We start from the raw sequence: 19,633 nt of genomic DNA on the forward strand, positions 1-19,633 counted from the left end.
TCTCTCTATGGGCTAGAATAGTAGCTTGCTTCTTATTACAGAGTAAGTAATTCCAAATGTTGTTCTACATCTTCTTTATCAAGAAATGTTTAAAATAATTCTCAAAGAAAAGATGATTAATCTGGGTAGTCCTGTTATGGATGGATATATTTCAAGATGCTTTATTTTGACATCTTGTGATTGAAATAAAGACACTCAGACATCTTAGTGTCATTACTTTGTGCTAGGATGAAGTTTTAGCACATTACATGCTAGGATGATTGTTTTTAACACAGTCCACTGCTAAAGATAATCTGATGCAGAAATAGTATTAATAGTGTGTTGTCTGGCATTTTTGGAAGTTTTTATTTTCCTGCAGGTGGTAAACTGTTCTCTATCACTCTTTTTTTCTGAATGTATATAAAGCTACAGGTTTAATGTTTTTCTAACAAGCTACTTCTAGCATTCTTCAGATAATATGAAATCATAAAACTTGCTCATACAAATGTCCTTCTCAAGAAGTATAGTAAAATTGAGCATCTTTAGAATATTATGTGGGTTCAGTGGTAGTTTGTATAAGAGAAAAGGTCAAGATGTTTGACACAAGGAAGCACAGGCTGATCGGAATGAAGTTACCTTGTCTCTCACCAGCAAAAGAGACTTTCTGGTGTCTGAACTGTTGGGGTTTTATTTGGAAGTGAAACATGCCCTTTGAAAATCATGCTTGATTAATAACATTCATTTGGGCCATTTCTGTTTTATTTCTTTTAGAATAGTCTCTTTGTACAGTGAGATTAAGGTTGGATATTAGGTTGGTTACATCAGCATGTTACCTTAGTTTTGTTGTGCTCATTTTAAAAAAGGAATGGGCAGTGCTGTCATTTTTGTAATCAACTGCTCAACTTTAGTTTTATGTTGTGCATTTATTTACCTTCCCATATCTACTTGTTTAAGGTAATAAAGATAACTTATATGGAAAGTTAAGCCAACAGAAAATGTGTTCTGGAAAAAAAAATTACTGGTTTTTGGTATGATTAGCCCAGCTCTATGTTTGCTAACCAAGTAAGACTACTCATGGAAATGCTGCATGGGAGAGGAAGAGATCCTCCTCTCTGCACAGCATAGTCTCACATGGGCTTAGACTGATCATGCATCTCCACCTGGAGTTATCAGCACTTAATTCTTCCTGACTCCTTCATGTGAAATTTTGGACTCGTTTAACTGAATACTGCTGTAGTAGCTTGATGCTTCAGCTAAAGTTTTTTATTTAAAGTGGGACTTACAAAAGAACTGTTTACTTCCCTGTGAACATGTGTGCATCTGATGACTTGAAAGTTGTAGTCTAATGCAAAATGCATTCCTTGGTTATCTGTCCTCAAAAAAAAGGAAAATAAATGCATGTACGGCAGGCAGTTTTTAAATCAGCATTAAAGAAATTTATTATAGGATTAGTAATAGTGTTAAACGCTTCCCCTTTCTCTGCCTTGAGTGGGGGAGTATTTGAAATAACTCATTGTTAATCTTTATTTCTGACTAGGGAAGAGAAGAATTTGGTCAGTGAGATGAATTTTCTAATTAACTTGAGAAGTCTTTTATAATTTGATTTTTGATAATTCTGTTTTGCTTAATTCAGTATTAAGATCTAGTTGTGATGAGTGAACAGTTTCTTAGACCACTTTTTGTTCTGTCTTGTAAGGTCTAATTGGTTTACTTTGTCCTAATCTAGTACAAAGAATACTGATTAATATTTTTTTTTTCTTCTTATGTGGGCACATTCGGTTTGATGTAGGTAGGCAAATTTGCATCACTGCAACCATGGATACTATTAAGAGCAGGCACGTGGGCTGAGCTTACAGTAATGATTTTTATTTAAGTAACAGTTTAAAATGAGTTCATGGTACTTAAAAGTACAAAATACGATTTTTTTTTTTACAGAAAAAAACAATTTTTTGAGCATTCGTAGCGTGTTTATTCAGTACTGTACTTCAGTACAATGCCTGAATTTAAAGCGATGTAAACTGTCTTTGATTAGTATTCCTAGTAAGACTAGTGCAGAAGAATTATTTCTTTGTACAATTTTAATTTTGAAATATGAAGAAGCATGCTGCTTGGACTACACCACAGCAGCATCAGTCTAGTCCAGTACCTTGTTTCTGAGAGTAGCCAAAACATGGTGTCTTGGGAGAGGGGAAGCATGTATGATGCATCAGCCTATTACCAAGGGAGAAAGATGAAAGGTCACCAAGGTGTTAAAACTTATCATGAGTTCTGGGTGAGCACAGTGATACGGCTGTGCAGGGTGGGAGGCTGCATGGTGCCTGAACAGAGGCACAGCTACAGCCAGGGTGGCTAAGTTGGAAAGACACTGAGTGTATGTGATTCCCGCAGGCTTCCTTGCTTGGTTGTGCAGTGTATTGTAATTCAGAGTCCCATTGTTATTACTGTTAGTTTCAGGAATTTCCCTCAAGTGAAATCTGCTGCCCTACCTACTAGTTGCAAGTGAAAAGGGAATGACAGGATCTCTTGAACAGGGAAGTGATCTAGTCCAACTACCTGCTTAAAACAGGGTCAGCATCACCTTCAGACCAGGTTACATAGGGCTTTGATTAGGTTTTGTAGTCCTCACCTTCTCTCAGTTTAAGGTTGTCTTTTCTCCTGCTGTGCATAGCTAGGGCCACACTTTCTCTTGATAACCTTCTCTTGGGTATTAGAAGCTGCTACTAGACTCTTTCAAAGTGCAAAGCCTTCATTTCTCCAGGTTGAACAAGCCCAGTTCCCAGTTCTTAATTGTGCTTCAGCCACTTGACGATCTTAGTGTCTCTCCACTGTTCTTATTACTGCATTCCAGCTACGATCTACCAAGTGTTTGAAGAAGCATAAAGAGAGGCTATAATGCAAGTTTTAACATTCTGAGCTACTGTGTACATAAAAACTAAAAACTGATGTTGGTAGGAAATAAAATATGATAGAGGCAATTGTGTGAAAACGGAAACTATTAAAATCCAAGCTTTTACATATAAACTTGATGCAAAAATTACTTGGTAGGCCCAAAGGAGGATGCTTTCTCAAAGTGGAGGAAGAAAATACAGAATTTTGTGAATTTAAGATTGTAGATGGATGGAAATGCAGTTATATGGGAAATTCTTACACTAAAAGCTTAAGAAATACCTTGAGTGCTAAATAGTCCTCAACAGCCCTTCTAAGTTGGCACATGTAGATGATGTGTCATGATGGGTTTTGGCAAGGAACTTCATTTTGCCAACATCCCATGTCCTCATGAAAAAGCAATTTGCTTTCCAAACATATTTGATTGGATTGTGTATAAATAATAGTTATCTGGTGAGCCAATTGAGTGGTGCTAATAATACACCACTTGGCTTTGATATGCCATCTGGTTGTAACACTGAGGAAATGTGTGCAGAATTAGCCATCAAAAGAACTTTGGGAAGTGAAAAAAATCGTGCATCACTAACGCTGGCAGTGTCAGCAGATAGTATGAAATTACTCTTGCATGCAGTCTTGAAGTATGCAATGCCAAGAAAACAGCTGCCTACTAGATAGTTGGTAAGTATGAAAATCAAGGATGGCAGTCTGCAAACTAAAGGATTGGCTAACTTTGATTTGGAATAGGAGGCGAAGTGTGTGAGTAATGTGTGCCATAGGTTTAAAGGGTATTTGACAAAAAAAAAAGGAATAATACAATCGGAGACTACTAATCTTGTGGTCATGCCAGGAGGAATGATGTTCAAACTGCATGTGTTTATGGTCATGAATAAGCCTTTAAAAAGTTTGAAGCTTTAATACACAAAATGACCTTTGGCAGGGGGTCACGATTCTAACCCCTACATGTCAAATAAAAAAGCCCAATGCAGCACAAGATGGCAGGAGATTAGTTAAATCCAGAGGTTGAAGCTAAAGAACTTAAGAAATACTTCGCTTCTGATTCCATGGGTGGAACTGAAGGTGGCTTGTCTGAGATTTGAAGATGTATGGATTTGAAGGTGGTGAGTGAGGACACCAAGAGTGATGAAGTTGAAGGTGGCAGAGACTAACAGTAGTGGAAATGATAAAAGGAACCTGGTATGCAAAATCTGAAAAGCTGTACTAAGAAGGCATGAGAAAATAGTCTTAAGGCAAATAATTAATAAAACTTTGTTCTTACTATGTATCAATTAAAAGGATATAATAAGCTTTCTGCATTTAAGTTCTTTTTAAGGGTATTCTCTTAAATTCAGAATTCTCTTTCACTTTATATGTTATTTGGTATTCTCCCAGTGACAAACAGTTCAGGTTTCAAGGGCTTTCTGGGCAAGAGGTGGTTGCCAAAATGCACATAAAATACAAAACAAAAGTATAAATCTGTGGCATGTGCTTTGTATACAGAGCATCTCCAGAGGTAATCTTTGTTTACATGTGTTTGCTTCTAAGTGACTGCAGTATGCAGGGTCATTTCATTGCTAAACTAAAAATTATTAGAATTGTATAGTTTTTCAGGCAGGCACACCAGTGGAGTTTGTATTTTTTTGAGTTTGTGTGCTCAAAGAAACTGGATGCCACACACCTGAGGTGTTTGCATGAGGCTGATCAATCTTACATGAAGCTCTTGAGTTGTTGTGTTTAAGTTATTGCTTATCTCCCTTCCTGTTTTAAAAGAAAAGCTGCTGATTAATACTACAGATAAGTGACAACTGTTTTTCTTGGTTGTTTTTTTGTATAAATAAGACCCCTTCAAAGCATATTCACAACTCCATTTTCTTGCCTGAAACAGTGTGGGTTTATTTTGGAGGAGCTGATGATCATAACCTGACTAATCTTCCAGGTTGTTTTATTTCTAGGTAGGATTCATTAAGGGTAATTTTTGCTTTGCTATCCCTGTTACCTATGGGAGCAGAATTCGATCCATGGCTTCCTGTCCGTTAGACAGAATCTTGGGCAATATGGTCTAGTGTGAGGTGTCCCTTCCCATGGCAGGGGCATTGGTACTAGATGATTTCAAGGTCCTTTCCAACCCTAACCATTGTGTGATTCACAAGTGACAGTGAACTGATCTACTGGGTTGCTAACTGCAAGTACTTCTGCCTTCTTCACTGCACACCTACTAGGAACCTAGTAGAACTTGGTATGCTTTTCTGCTGGCTAGTGAGTGAAACCAGCTCATGGGAAAGTATAATGAGCACTAGAGTAATTTAAAAGTAGCTGCTGGGATGGTGAGTTAAAAAGTATTGAGCAGTTAAATTGACTCAGCTGCTTGTGAAAAGACAGGTAAAATCAGACTTAAGAGCTTAACATTTTCAGAAGGAGAAAGGGAAGACAGCAGTGATGCTCTTGGCAGCAGGATCAAAATGTTTGTTCTATTTGACTGCTAGTCATGAAACTGGACCCTCAGAGTGAAGAGCTTTGGCATAGTTTCCTGTTGTAATGAAAACAGTGGGAGAGAACAGTGGGTGAGTAAGCGTAGGGTTGTTCGTAGTTGGACATATGGTCTTCAACACGATTCCTCCAGTAGGCAGAGGTATTTAGATTTCTTGATGGCAAAAAACCAAAAGGCTTTCTCTCTTACTTGAAGAGAGATTTCAGGGTGGCTGAGCTCACTGGCTGATCATCTGGTATGCCACTAGTCAGTTTTATTTTATTGCTGACACTATGCTTGATCACTTCTCTTTTGTGAATGCAGAAAGTTGCACCAGGGCTTTGTTAGCATGAGGTGTGTTTTTATGCTTTCCTTGAGGCTTAATCATAGCCTGATTTATTGTCAGTGGCTATTACTCATACTTGCATAAGTGGTAATAACATTTCTTGAATCTTATTCCTAGGACTGGTATTTACCAGACAAAAAAAAAAAAAGGAAAACATTGAAGACTTAGGTGAAGACTGACACTGTTAAGTGATTCAGCCTTGTGAGGTTTTGTTTTTTGCTGGGTTTTTGTGTTTGGTGTTGGTGTGGTCTCCCCCCCCCCCCGGAAGAGATGGTTCTTTGAAGACCACACGCTGTTACATCTTGGATCTGGAGGAGGGAAGGACACAGTTTAATGAAATTCTAATACACACTGAAAGTGTAACTAAGGGCTGCTGTCTTAAAGGCCAACATGGGCGGAAATCATTTCATGAACTCATCTAAATGCCCAAGAGAGAATAAACAGTCCTTCATGTGTTTCAGTGACAAACCCATATTGCCTGGAGCAATGATTCCCTCCCTGCCCTCCATTGTGTGAAAACATAAGAACAATAATTACTTCCTTCTTTCGGTCTTTGTGTATACTTTAACGTGGGTTTACTTGCACCCACGTATAATACATGTTGAGGACATTCTTTTTCCTTCCATATCATGATGGGGCTGAGTGTGCCAGCCACCATCCAAGTTTCTCTCAAATGTGCCATTGAGGTGAAGCACTCCATTGCAGTGACTTTTCGCTCCTCTCTGGCCTCTTCTTTCTTTCCTTTTGGAAAAATAGTGTGATGGTTGCATTTAGCCAGCTGCCTTTGGGGTGCCTTTATTACCTGGTGAAGACATCGCCACTGTGTGCTCTGTTTGCTCATTGTGTGTGCGGCAGATGATCTGCAAGTGGTGTGGCTCAAGCTCCAGAGCTCTTCTCTCAAGCAGACCATCATGGCTCTTCTGACTTGGGCCTGCTGGGGTGGTGCGTTGGCCAAAAGTAGAAGCAGTGAATCCAGAACTGAGCAGTCACGCTTCTTGCATTCCTGCACTTAGTTTTTATTTATCTTTGTAGTAACTCTCTTGAAGTTCTTGGAATGTTACGATGATGAACTTGGTCCATTTCTCTTCTGTAATTGAACCATGGCCTTTCACTCTTGTACACACATTATTTCTTTGAAAATGCATAGTAGTTCAAAATTGTGCATGTTTGACTCTAGTTTATTCCTGTATCTCTTTGTAACTGTTTTACCCAGAAGGAGACTTATTTCTTATTCTTCTATTTGCTATATTGCTATTTGGGGAAAAGAACCCAAATAAAATTAATTCACATATGGAAAAACATAACTATTTATTACATAACTGACCCTGAAAAATCTACTTTGATTCTTTAGCTTTAGTTTAGAAAAGTGCAACAGTTGTGGAATTGGGTAGCTTTCCTCAAAACCCCTCACCCCTCAAATCAAAATGAAGAAATGGTATAATCCTATAGTTCAGGGTGATAATACTGTTGCAGTTTATTTTAAAAAGTAAAACCAAAACACCCCGCACACCCCTCGCCAATCAAACCACCTTTCTGCTGCTACTTGTAATTAAGTTTGATAGTAACTTAACTCTGACTCAAGAAGGTAAAAGTAGGACTGTTTTATTACCCAAAACTTTTTTTACATGCTGCTTTCATTCTCCTTCAGTCTAAGAAAATGGCAAGGGAATACTTCAGCTGGCCACTGTTTTATATTTTTATTGAGATTGAGCTCTTTATATGCTATAAAAATTCCAGTTAAGGTGAGGAGTGGCTAACTTAGTGACCATTGTTAATAAGTGCATCTTACAAGCTCTTTGTAGAAAATTTTCTGGAGATAAGCATCATCTCTTGTATGGTGAGAAATGCATCCATTTTTCAATTTCCTCACTTCCTAATAAGTTGTTTACAGGATCTAACGTACACAGCTGATTTTATGCAAGTCACTGGAATTCAAGTGACTACAGAAGTCTCAGGTTGGGCTTGAAGCAGCATGGTCTTTAGAACTGTCTTCCTGATATTATTTTGATTGATTGTGAAATACTCTTTGGAGGCTGTCATGGTATTTTGAGGAGATAAAAAGGTACTGTTTCATACAGTGTTATATAAGCACCCCTCCAAATTGTACATCCAGAGCTGGAAGTACTGTTGGAGGTGGTGAGGGAAGTGCTGTCTTGGAAGGAGGGAATAAAAAAATTGCTGGAGGAGCTTGTCTTGATGACATAGGGAATACGTTTCCAAATCAAGATGGCAATGACTTTTCAAATGAGAAGATGTTGAAATGGGAGCGGTAAATTAAGCCCAAATAAATTAAATCTGGAAATTAAAATATTCCTTGTTGCTGAAGTTTTTAATAAAAAGCCTTTTATAACAATAATATAGATAACACAAGCTCATTATGATCTAGGTAGATGATTTTAAAGATCACATTTTGCTGTATTAAGTATTTAGGTTGGTTGAGAGACCTAGCAGAAAAGATCTGTCTCACTTTGCATAATTTTGAAGGAAAAGCATCAGATTGGGCTGGTTCCAGAAATGAGGATTGTTAGCCATCTAAAATCACGTAAGCACAGTTTGTAGCTTACTCTAATGTAACTCTTCTGTCCAAAGGACTGCAAAAGTAGCTACCTGATAATGTTAAACGGGAAAGTTAATTAATTACACAGCAGGATTATTTCAAGTCCCTAAATACTCACTGGGAGTCTAAAAACTTTTACTTATTCTTCAGTTAATTAAAATGTTTCTTCATATATTCATTCAGAGAATAAAATTGAAACAAGATTTTGTGCATCACTTCACCTGTGCACTGCATGCTTGAACAACTTCGGTAGCAGATTGGGACTATCATGAAGGAAATGAAAAGCTTTCTGGCAGAATCAGCTTGTATTTTCTCTGGATTTTTTTTTTGTTTGTTTGACTTGGTAGGCTGTGAAGTGTATTTCTGTAATATGAAGACTTTGGAAAAATAAATTTAATTTACTATGGACTCCTGTGGTTTACATCCTTGTCTTTAAATGCTGCCCGTAGCAAGCCGAGAAATGCTTTCGAGTGGAAATGGAGAAATGCTGCCCTCTACTGTTTATGGAGTGCTTTTATCACATTAATAAAAGGAGGACAGTGCAGGTATCTTCACTTTGGAGACTTCCGTAAGGCCTTTTCAGCCTTTTTAGATTTAAAGTATGTGAGGACAGTCTTTTGCAAGGTAGAGGATGACAGAACTGTAGTATTATCTTCCATGTTACATAGCTAGACTTGTTGGTTTGGCGATCATGAAGCTGTAAAATCTTGTTTGAAATTACTGTGTATTTTTTCATTTCTGTATCACTTTGGGAATTCCTTTGTACAGTTAATGTTCTTCTACATCCCCTATAAACAAATAGGCATGTAGTAATTTCTTAGAATTGGATTAACCCAGCCTCATTGGCCTAGGTAATGATTTCCTGGCATATGAGAACTGGCAACATGAAACTGTTTTTGTTTTGGTGATCTGTTTTTTCTATGAAACGTTTTTGAGAACTTTGACAATACTGTTTGTATACTTCTCCTTTCTGAGTTTAAACTTATGTCCTCAGTAACTCAAATACTGTGAAAGTGTCCTCAACTCTGAATGATAACTTACCTTATAACATCAAATAAAAATACTAGAAATATGAAAACTTTGACCTGCATTTTGTATTCAATGGCTTATGTAGGCGCTACAGGGCACAAATGTGTTAAACCTTTTGTAATTTTCTTTCCCTTTTTGTTGTTCCTGTTTGTCATTGTATTAGCATCTCTTTAACCAATGGTCAAGATGCCCAGTGGAAGCTTTGATTTAAGTCTTTGTTCTGCCAGTAGTAGGTGATAGAAATTGAATCCTTCAGACCACAAATACTCTTTGAAAATGAAGCCCTGTTAACTTCTGTCAAGAGCAAAGTTAGTTCAGTCGGCAAGGGGCTCTCCCATCTCAAGCTTTTTACTTTCCAGCTGATGTGGTGTTGCCCATGTGTGTAGCAATAATTATTCCTTGGTTAACCCCTTTGATTTCTTTCTGCTGAACTGTTCTCTAGAAACCATTGATACATTTCATCTCTTTTGTATGCAGCAACAGTTTTCGTCTTCTTTACTGCTTCCTGTTGGTTGCACTTTGTGTTAGTTTCAGACAATGTGTAACAGAATTTGCAGAAGTGATGTCTTAATTCATCTCACAACAGGTAACTTGTACAGGTTTAAAATATGCTTCAAACAAGCTACTTTTTGGTTTGGTTTTGTTTTCTTACCAAGAGTAGTACTCTTTTAGGACTGCTTTAGGTGACAGATGTAATTCTCATGTCTTGGCTTTAATGCTTTTGTTCAAGTGCCAAACATTAATACGACAACTTTGACTAGAGTTGGAAATGTAGCTTGAAAATAAAATAACAAGACTCTCCTGGACATGAATTTTCCAAATTCAGAGCTGCTTTTTGTTTTGTTTTGGTTTTGTTTGTTAAACCTCTTACTGGAAAAGAGGGTAGTATTTCTTGATTGCCTCACACAGCCTATTTTCAATGGAGGAAGTGGCATAGCAACTGAAGTTGCTTTATTGCAACCTGACTGCTTTCATTGATGAATCAGGCTGTGACGCATTGGAGGGAGAGCAAGGTAAGTGCTCTTCTGCTGCCTAAGTAGTTTAGAGTACCCATACTAGTATCAAAAATATCTTCTCTGTTAGGTTACTGTGAGAGATGATTCTTATGTGCTACTACCTGAAGTTACCTTCAGATACATACAACCTCTGGTTAATGACTAAAAAGAAATTATTCTAACAAAATAACACTAATGCAAAATTCTTAATTTCTTCAAAAGAGTTGGCTCACAGAAACCAAGGAGGGCATAATGTATGAAAAGACATGTATAGGATGATATTGGGTCAATTGCTGAGGTGAGTAGCTCGAGAGAGGATGCCTTCAACACCAGAGCGGGGGAAGCTTAGCGTCCAGGAGCCTCAACTCCGAGCGGCAAGAGCCACCGAGGGAGCCTCAAGTCCTCGACAGGACTTGCCCAGGAGCCGGCAGCTCAGCTGACGAGAGCGAGCAGTTGACTCACACGGGGCGGAACCAGGAGAGGGGGCACCAGCCCTGACAGGTTAAAAACCTGCCCCAGGGAGCGCGAGCGACCAGGGCATGGCACCTCAGTGTGTGCGGCAGTTTGGCTGCGTCGGCACCAGACAGAGCCGATGAGAGGGGAGGCTGCAGCGCAGAGCTCAGGGTGTAGAGAGTGCCTGCACTGGTCTTGTGCGGGGAAGGTGAACAACGGGCAGGGCCGCACTCGGTGCGCCCTGGTGGAGGTCCTCCTGCAGCAGGGGCTGAGCTGCGGAGGGCTGTCAATAGGCTGAAACATGTCAGGGGAGCTGAGAGGGAGCAGGGCTGCTTGCTCCAGGCCCAAACTGCAGGGGCCTCAAGTGTCCGTTGTAGCTCATGGAGGAAAGGAGGGCATTCACCCAGGAAGCTGGGAACTAGTAACAAAAAATACCAACAGAAGAAGGAGGACTAGGACAATTAAAAGCAAGGGGCTTCCTCCTAAATCTGATGTCCCCACCCAGAACAGCTTTGCAGTTCTGCAGGGGACTAACAAGGAGACTCACACCACATGAACAACTGGCTGATGCACTGGTAATGAAGATCACTATTGGTGCCACCAGGAAAAAGTGGTGAGTCATAGTAGTAGGGGACTGTACTTTGAAAGGCACAGAGGCACCCATCTGTCAGCCTGACCTAGTCTCAAGGGAGGCCTGTTGCCTACCAGGGGCTCTGATCAGGGATGTTGCAGAGGGGCTGCCTGCTCTAGTAATTCCCACTGACTATTACCCACTTCTAGTTGTCCATGTGGGTGCTAGTGATATAGATAGCATTAGCTTGGAGAACATTAAGAAGCACTAGAGAGCCTTGGGAGAGGTGGTTAGGGGCTCTGGAGCTCAGATTGTCTTTTTATCAATTCTCCAGGATACAGGGGAGGATCCTAAAAAGGCTGGGAGGATTGGCCAGGTTAATAAATGGTTAGAACAGTGGTGCCATGGTCAGGGGGTTGGGTATTTAGAACATGGGACTCAATTTGAGAGGCCAGGCCTACTAGAAGCTGGTGGAGCTGGCCTGACAACGAAGGGGAAGAGCTGTTTTGGAAAGAGGCTTGCCGGACTTGTCAAGAAAGCTTTAAACTAGATGTGTTGTGGGAGGGGGGCATCATTCCATCCCAACACACCCAGTCAATTGCCAGTACCTATAATAAATGCTTGGAGCAATGTAGAGATATTTCAGCCTCTCCAGCCAGTGAGCTGGCTTCATTTGGAGCTCGGCTTAGATGTCTCTGTACAAATGCCCATACTATGGAGAAGAAACAGGAGGAATTAGAGATGTGTTCATGTCTATGGGGATATGATATCATTGGTATTACAGAAACATGGTGGGATGTTTCCTATGACTGCAGTGATGGAAGATTACAGGCTCTTTAGAAAAGACAGGCCTGGCAGGCGGGGAGGGGGAGTTGCCCTTTATGTTAGGGATAGGCTGGAGAGTATGGAACTCTGTCTGGGGACAGGTGATCAATTAACAGTTTGTGAGTCAGGGTCAGAGGGAGAACAGCTTGAGGGATATTACTGTGGGGATCTGTTACAGACTGCCTGATCAAGGGGACTCTGTGGATGAAGCGCTCTATAGACAGATAGGAACAGCCTCATGCTTGCAGGCCCTTGTCTTCATGGGGGACTTCAACCACCCTGATACCTGTTGGAAGGATGGTACGGCCCAGCACAAGCAATCCAGGAGGTTCCTCGATTATGTGAATGACAACTTCCTTCTGCAAGTGATAAAGGAGACGCCAAGGAGGGGTGCCGTGCTTGACCTCGTGCTCACTAACAGGGAGGGGCTGGTTGGAAGAGTGATGCTCCAGGGCAGCCTTGGTGTAGCGATCATGAGATGGTCGAGTTCAAGATCCTCAGAATGGTGAGAAGAGCATACAGCATGCTCACTGCCCTGGACTTCAAGAGAGCAGACTTTGGCCTCTTCAGGAACCTGCTTAGTAAAGTTCAATGGGATGAAGCCCTAGAGGGCAGGGGGGCCCAAGACTGTGTGTTGATATTCAAGTTTCACCTGCTACAAGCTCAGGAGTGTTGTGTTCTGGCTAGAAGGAAGTGCGGCGGGGGGGGCAGGAGACCTCAGTGGATGGATAAGGAGTTGTTGAGGAAACTTGGGAAAAAAGAGGCTTATAAAAGGTGGAAGCAAGGACAGGTGGCCTGGGAAGAATACAGGGCCGTTGTCCAGGAAGCTAGGGGCCAAGTTAGGAAAGCTAAGGCCCAGTTAAATTAAACTTGGCTAGGAATGTGAAAGATAACAGGAAGCGATTCTATAGATACATTGTGAATAAAAGACAGACTAGGGACATGGGCCCTCTCCGGAAGCTCTTGGGAGAACTGGCTACCCTAGATTTGGGAGAAGGCTGAGGTTCTTAATGAGTTCTTTGCCTCAGTCTTCACTGGCAAATGCTCCAACCACACTACCCAAGTCTTGAAAGGCAGATGCAGGGACTGTGAGAATGAAGACCTTAGGCCCACTGTAGGAGAGGATCTGGTTCGAGACCATCTTAAGAAGCTGAATGTGCACAACTTGATGGGACCTGATGAAATCCATCCATCTGTGGGTCCTGAAGGAGCTGGCAAATGAAGTTGCTAAGCCATTGTCCATCATATTTCAAAAGTCATGGTAGTCAGGTGAAGTTCCTGATGATTGGAAAAAGGGAAATATAACCCCCATTTTCAAGGAGGGGAAAATGGATGACCCAGGGAATTACAGACCAGTCAGTCTCACCTCTGTGCCTGGCAAAATCTTGGAGCAGATTCTCCTGGAAGGCATGCTAAGGCACATGAAAAGCAACAAGGTGCTTGCTGACAGCCAGCATGGCTTCACTAAGGGGAAATCCTGCCTGACCAATTTGGTGGCCTTCTATGATGGGGCTACAAAACTGATGGACAGGGGTAGAGCAGTTGATGTCATCTACCTGGACTTGTGCAGAGTGTTTGACACTGTCCCACATGACATCCTTGTCTCTAAACTGGAGAGACATCAACTTGATGGATGGACCACTCAGTGGGTAAAGAACTGGCTGGAGGCTGCACACAAAGAGTTGTGGTCAATGGCTCAGTGTCCGGCTGGAGACCAGTAACGAGTGGTGTCCCTCAGGGATTGGTGTTGGGACTGGTCTTGTTCAACATCTTTGTTGGTGACATGGACAGTGGGATTGAGTGCGCCCTCAGCAAGTTTGCCGATGACACCAAGCTGTGTGGTTCCGTTGATACGCTGGAGGGAAGGAATGCCATGCAGAGGGACCTTGACATGCTTGTGAGGTGGGCTGATGCCAACCTTATGAAGTTTAACCATGCCAAGTGCAAGGTCCTACACCTGGGTGGGAGCAATCCCAGGCACAGCTACAGGTTGGGCAAAGGAGATTCAGAGCAGCCCTGCGGAAAAGTACTTGGGGGTGTTGGTCAATGAGAAAATGAGCATGAGGTGGCTGCAGTGTGCGCTCGCAGCCCAGAAAGCCAGCCGTATCCTGGGCTGCATCAAAAGGAGCGTGACCAGCAGGTCGAAGGAGGTGATCCTGACCCTCTACTCTGCTCTCATGAGATCTCACGTGGAGTATTGTGTGCAGTTCTGGTGTCCTCAACATAAAAAGGACATGGAACTGTTGGAACAAGTCCAGAGGAGGGCCATGAGGATGGTCAGGGGACTGGAGCACCTCCCGTATGAAGACAGGCTGAGAAAGTTGGGGCTGTTCAGCCTGGAGAAGAGAAGGCTGTGTGGAGACCTCATAGCAGCCTTCCAGTATCTGAAGGGGGCCTATAGGGATGCTGGGGAGGGACTATTCATTAGGGGCTGTAGTGATAGAACAAGGGGTAATGGGTTAAAACTTAAACAGGGGAAGTTTAGATTGGATATAAGGAAGAAGTTCTTTACTGTGAGGGTGGTGAGGCACTGGAATGGATTGCCCAGGGAAGTTGTGAATGCTCCATCCCTGGCAGTGTTCAAGGCCAGGTAGGACAGGGTCTTGAGCAACCTGGTTAAGTGTGAGGTGTCTCTGCCCATGGCAGGGGCGTTGGAACTAGATGATCTTAAGATGATCTTCCAACCCTAACTATTCTATCATTCTAGGATGAGACCAAAAACGTCATGTAGCCTAGGACTGTTTCTGAGCGTAACTGGTAATTCATCATAAGAGAAACTTTAAGAAGTGCCTACTTCAGTTGCTATCCCAATCCAACAGGCAGTATTTTAAAAGATTTTCTGACATAGTGATTACACTTGCACGTTTTCATTAGACCTTAGTCTACATTTGATTTAATATTTTGTAGTTCCTTTGTGAATGTTTGATTTCCTCGGCAATAAGTTCTACAGTAGTTTTTTTTGTTTGCTTTTAAACATCTGCTGGATAACTTAATTGTTTGCAAATTCCTGTGTTAAATAGTTAGTAATTGCTTTTAATATACCTTTTCTATGCCATTCACCTTTTAAATGATCTTGTATCATGTTCCCCTGCTCAGCTGTTTGCTTTGTAAGGTGAAGGGCTTTGTTACTTTTATATTTTCAAATGGAAGCCACCGAGTGTCTTAATCCTTGTTGTTATTCTCTGTACTTTCTCAGTTTTTGTTGCTACTTTTCTTAGATGGTCAGAAATGTCTTCAGTAGGCAAGATTTATGAACCATCTCAAAATTGTACAAAGAATGATGCTTTCTGCAAGTTTCTTTTTCTCCAAATTTTTTTTTGAAAATTGAAACGATTATCTTCTGAGCTAGATTGGTGGTTTAAAACCTCTGTCTTTTAGTTAAGGTACTATTTTCTAGGTGTTTTAGAGGCAACAGAGGGGAGAGGGAAGGGGAGAGTGACCTACATTTGTTATAACATGCTGTCACACTCGGGTACTTGGGTATGAGCTCTTGAAATAGTTTCAAAGCTGAAGTAGGGTACTATTTTCTGTAGCAAGGTATTGTATCTTTTTTAAACATGCTAAAAAGAAATACTAAATTTTGAAGAGTTGTGCAATTAGTTTGCTGGTAGCTGCTGGTGTTTCTTAAGGACTGGTGTGTGTGCGTGTGTGTTGTCCTACATTCCTGCTGAAGTACTGTGCTTTAGAAACATGCCCTAATACACAGGGGCTGCAGGGCTGGTAAGTAGGATTGAAAGTTTGGTTCAGAAACTGTGGATACAAACCTAAACCAAAGTTAAGTTTGATTTAAGCTGCTAATATGGCAAATGTTTTGCTAAGCTTAAAGACTATGATTTGGTATTTGTATGCTTTAACAGTTGTGAGTTAATAGTAGGCAAATATTTGTCACCTGTTTCTGAAGATTGCTTTCAACAGGTTCAGATCTTCCTGCTAGTCAAAGTGCTTAATATTATGCTTTTGTTATAATAAGGAGTGTTCCTTTTGCCTTCTCTTGTGATGAAGTTTGGAGGAGGGGAGAAGCAGGACTTGAAAGTATTAGTAAATGAAATATAGCCAAGCTAAACTGGAGTAAGCTTTTGGTCAGGGTAATGGCACTTAGTTATAATAAAGTATGTAATGCATCACTGCTTGAATTCTTGGCAAAGTTTGGCTTTAATTTGGCAGTGGTTTTTACTGTTGAGGTTTAAGTGTTTTAATCCATGTTAGTGTTAACATAGTTCAACCTGCTGTAAGAAAATGTAACTTCCGATTCCTTTGTGAAGCTCAAATTCAGTCCAGGTTAGCAGAGCACACACTTCTCACTTAAGCTGTTCTGTCATGATGGTTAAGTTGTAACTTGTCTTTTCAGTTTTTAAAAGGCATAACGCCACCACTCCCCCCAACTCTTCCTTCTTTTTTTTTTTTTTTTTTTTTTTCCCTCCCATCAGCTTGTTACTTGCTGATTTCCTCCTTACTTGCAAGCTCTGAGAGTGTTTGCTGCACTGGCTACCATAGTAAAGAGCACTGCATAAAGGAATTAATCTGCTAACAGCAGCACAAATACTTGGAAAAACACTTTTTTAAACATGGAGAAAATTGATACTCACTTTTTACTAGTATTGGCTCTACCCTAAACTTTCTTATAGTTTGCTCTGTCTCTTACTCAGCCAGAACTATCAGATGCTTCTTGGTACAGCTGTTAGTCCTAGTACCAGTGCATGTATTTGTCTTACCCTTGCTGTAGAGCTTGGCACACTTTTTTGTAGAGCTACATGTACTGCCTTCTAACCCAGTCTTCCAGGTTGAAGATCTGTCCTAAGGTCCTGCAATTTCTTGTGTTAGCCACTTTAGGTAGCAGAGTGTCACCTGTCAGTTTCCTTGGGTGTCATCATGCCAGCAACTAGTGAAAATGTTGAGCAATATGGGTACCAGTATCTATCCTTGAGGTGCGTTGCTTGTTAACAGCTATGAGCCAAGTGTTGTGCTATCAGTCACCTTCTGAACCTGGTAGACCAGAATATTTTCAATCCTTTTAACAGTCTGTTTGGCCTGCCTGTGCGTCCTTGATTTCTAGATGAGAAAGCTTTAAGAGGCTCTGTTAGAAGCTTTGCAAAGCTTTCCTTTTTCTGCCTGTCTGTTCTGTGCCTTCTTGCAACTCTTCTTTTACACTTTAGTGCCCCAGAAGATGGCAGGAGGGTTGTAACGGCCTGTAACAGTTTTCCTTAATCTGTTCTCAATAACAGAGTGTAAACCACCAGTATCTTTCCCATCTGGATTGAGATGGCAAACTAAATCCTTCCCTGTAAGGATTTTCATTTTAAGATGGGGAAAGCGATGGAGTTGCAAGGCACTGAAACTGTAGGCTAGCAAATTCTTTGACCTACAGAAATTCAGTAGTAGTATTATAGATCTTTTCCCTTTTAGAAGAAGGAGTCATCTTTGTTTTTGAAATGGTCAAATCTATTAGAATGACAGAAGAAATTTACTATGGGAGTTTCCCCTTTAAGCATTTGTATGAAAAAAGCCTTTTTGGAAACAGTTCTTTCTTACAGTCCTCTGTACTCAGAAATGTATGGCAGATACTTGAGCATCAACAGAACAGTATTGGTGCCTCGATTCTGCCTGGCTCTCAGTAAATGATTTTGTAATTCATGTGTGATCTGTTTCTAAAGCAGCAGGACTGGAGGGCTGATTTGTGTTTGTTTCTGGGAACAACCTTCTCACTGTCTGCAGTGGAGAAAAGAAACACAGTTATTAGTATTGTGTAAACACTTCCTCTTCATTGGCTGTGAGAGGTTCTTAGCCTCTATTCTGTTGGTACTATCTCAAAGCAGTAGAGCAGAAACATGTCAAATTGCTATTAAGGAAGTATGAATGACTGTTGAAATGAATCTAGAGTAGTATGATGCTTCACCAGAGAAAAGGCATTTATTATTTGTGTATATCCTCTTCCTTACTTCACTTTTTCACCTGTGTGCCCTTATTTTTCCAGGGGAGGCACAAATGCTTCATTAATACTTTGAGAGTTACTTAGCAGCAGAGCTATTTTCTTGGCTACATTGTAAGGACCATTTAAAAGGTATTCCACTATTGTACTGAAAAGTGCTGCTACAAAAGGAACTCTTTCAAAAAGATAGGATGGGATGACTCAGATTCTGAGCAATCCTTCAGTAACTGAAGGATCTTCATACGTTATCTATTCTGAAGTAAACTTCAGAGATGTTGTCTGTTCTTCTTTCCATTACCAGTCTGACTCAAACTAACTTTGTCTTGCCCCAGTAGGTGCTTAACAAAAATGTTTTGGAGGATATGCTTAACCTAGTCAGTTTGAGTCTTACAGGGAACAATCCAGAGTGATAAATTAGATCCTTGCTCCAGCCTGGTCTTTGTACAGAGAAGAGCAGTCCCAGCTAATCCACACCCTGCTAGATTCAATCTTTCTCAGTGGGTATAGCCTTGACAGTGCAACTTTGCTTCCTTAGCAGTCTTTATCACTTGAGTTTAGAGTCTGTCCATTTCAAATACAAACTGGGTAGAAGCTTCACTGAGGGTGTGGGGAAGAGATGAGAAAAGGGTGTAAAGCTTTCTCTCAGGTCTGTTACTTATTAGGCTTTTACAGTTTATCAGTTTTTATTTTGAGATTCAGTGTCTGTTTTTCACTGAAAATCTTTCTGAGAGTTGGATGGAACTATCTAGGGCTAAATGTGTATAATTTTTCTCCTCCGTGGACAGATGGGAGCAACACTTGAAAGGCAACTTTAGAATAATCACATACTTTTATTCTAAATGATTCTAGTAGTGTTTTTTGAATGCAAAGATCTCACAGTTCGTAATTTTAAAGGACTTTTCAGGTCAGACCGGTACTGGGTTTGTCTGGGACAGTTAATTTTCTTCACAGCAGCCCATATGGTGCTGTGTTTTAGATTCTGACAAACTATTGAAAAACACACCAGTGTTTTAGCTTTGCTGAACATTGTTCACGCAGTGTCAAGGCCTTTTCAGTTTCTCAGTCTGCTGCCCTAGAAATAGGCTGGGGGCGTGCAAAAGGTTGTGAGGGGACACAGCTGGAGCATCTGACCCGAACTGACCAAAAAGATACACTGTATTTTTTAACACGGTGTTCAGAAATAAAACTGGGGGGAAGTCTTTCCAAAGTAGCTCTTGCTCAGATTGGCCATTGGTCTGCTGGTGGGAGGTGGTTGGTAATTTGTCTTGCCTCACTTGCATGCATGCTTAGGGTTTTTTTTTCCACTTATTTGTCCTGACCTATGAGTTTTCTCCTCTCATTTTTGTTTTCCTGATTCTCTTACTCATCCTACAGTGTGTATGTGTGTTTGTGAGTGAGTGAGTGACTGGTGGGAACTTCCCTGCCATCCAGGGTCAACCTATGACAGACTGTTTCCAGACATGTTAAATATGTTTGAAACTCTTTTTGATTTTTAGGGATATCCTGGTTGAGTTGTATTCTAATCGCTGCATAGTTTACTCAGAATACAGTCACCCTTTTCTCTTTTTTCCTTACATGCATATTACCAATATAATAAAATTA

General features: G+C 40.8%; 1 protein-coding gene across 20 annotated transcripts in view; it reads left to right on the forward strand.

Annotated features, from left to right (window-relative positions):
* DLG1 (discs large MAGUK scaffold protein 1) overlaps window positions 1-19,633 on the forward strand; it is a 163,791-nt gene that overhangs the window by 25,807 nt on the left and 118,351 nt on the right. The window lies entirely within an intron of this gene.

The sequence above is a fragment of the Pezoporus wallicus genome, unplaced genomic scaffold, assembly GCF_028554395.1.
Source record: "Pezoporus wallicus isolate ANWC-B61680 ecotype Strahan unplaced genomic scaffold, APGP_CSIRO_Pwel_v1 scaffold_7402, whole genome shotgun sequence".
NCBI classification, from domain to species: Eukaryota; Metazoa; Chordata; class Aves; order Psittaciformes; family Psittacidae; genus Pezoporus; species Pezoporus wallicus.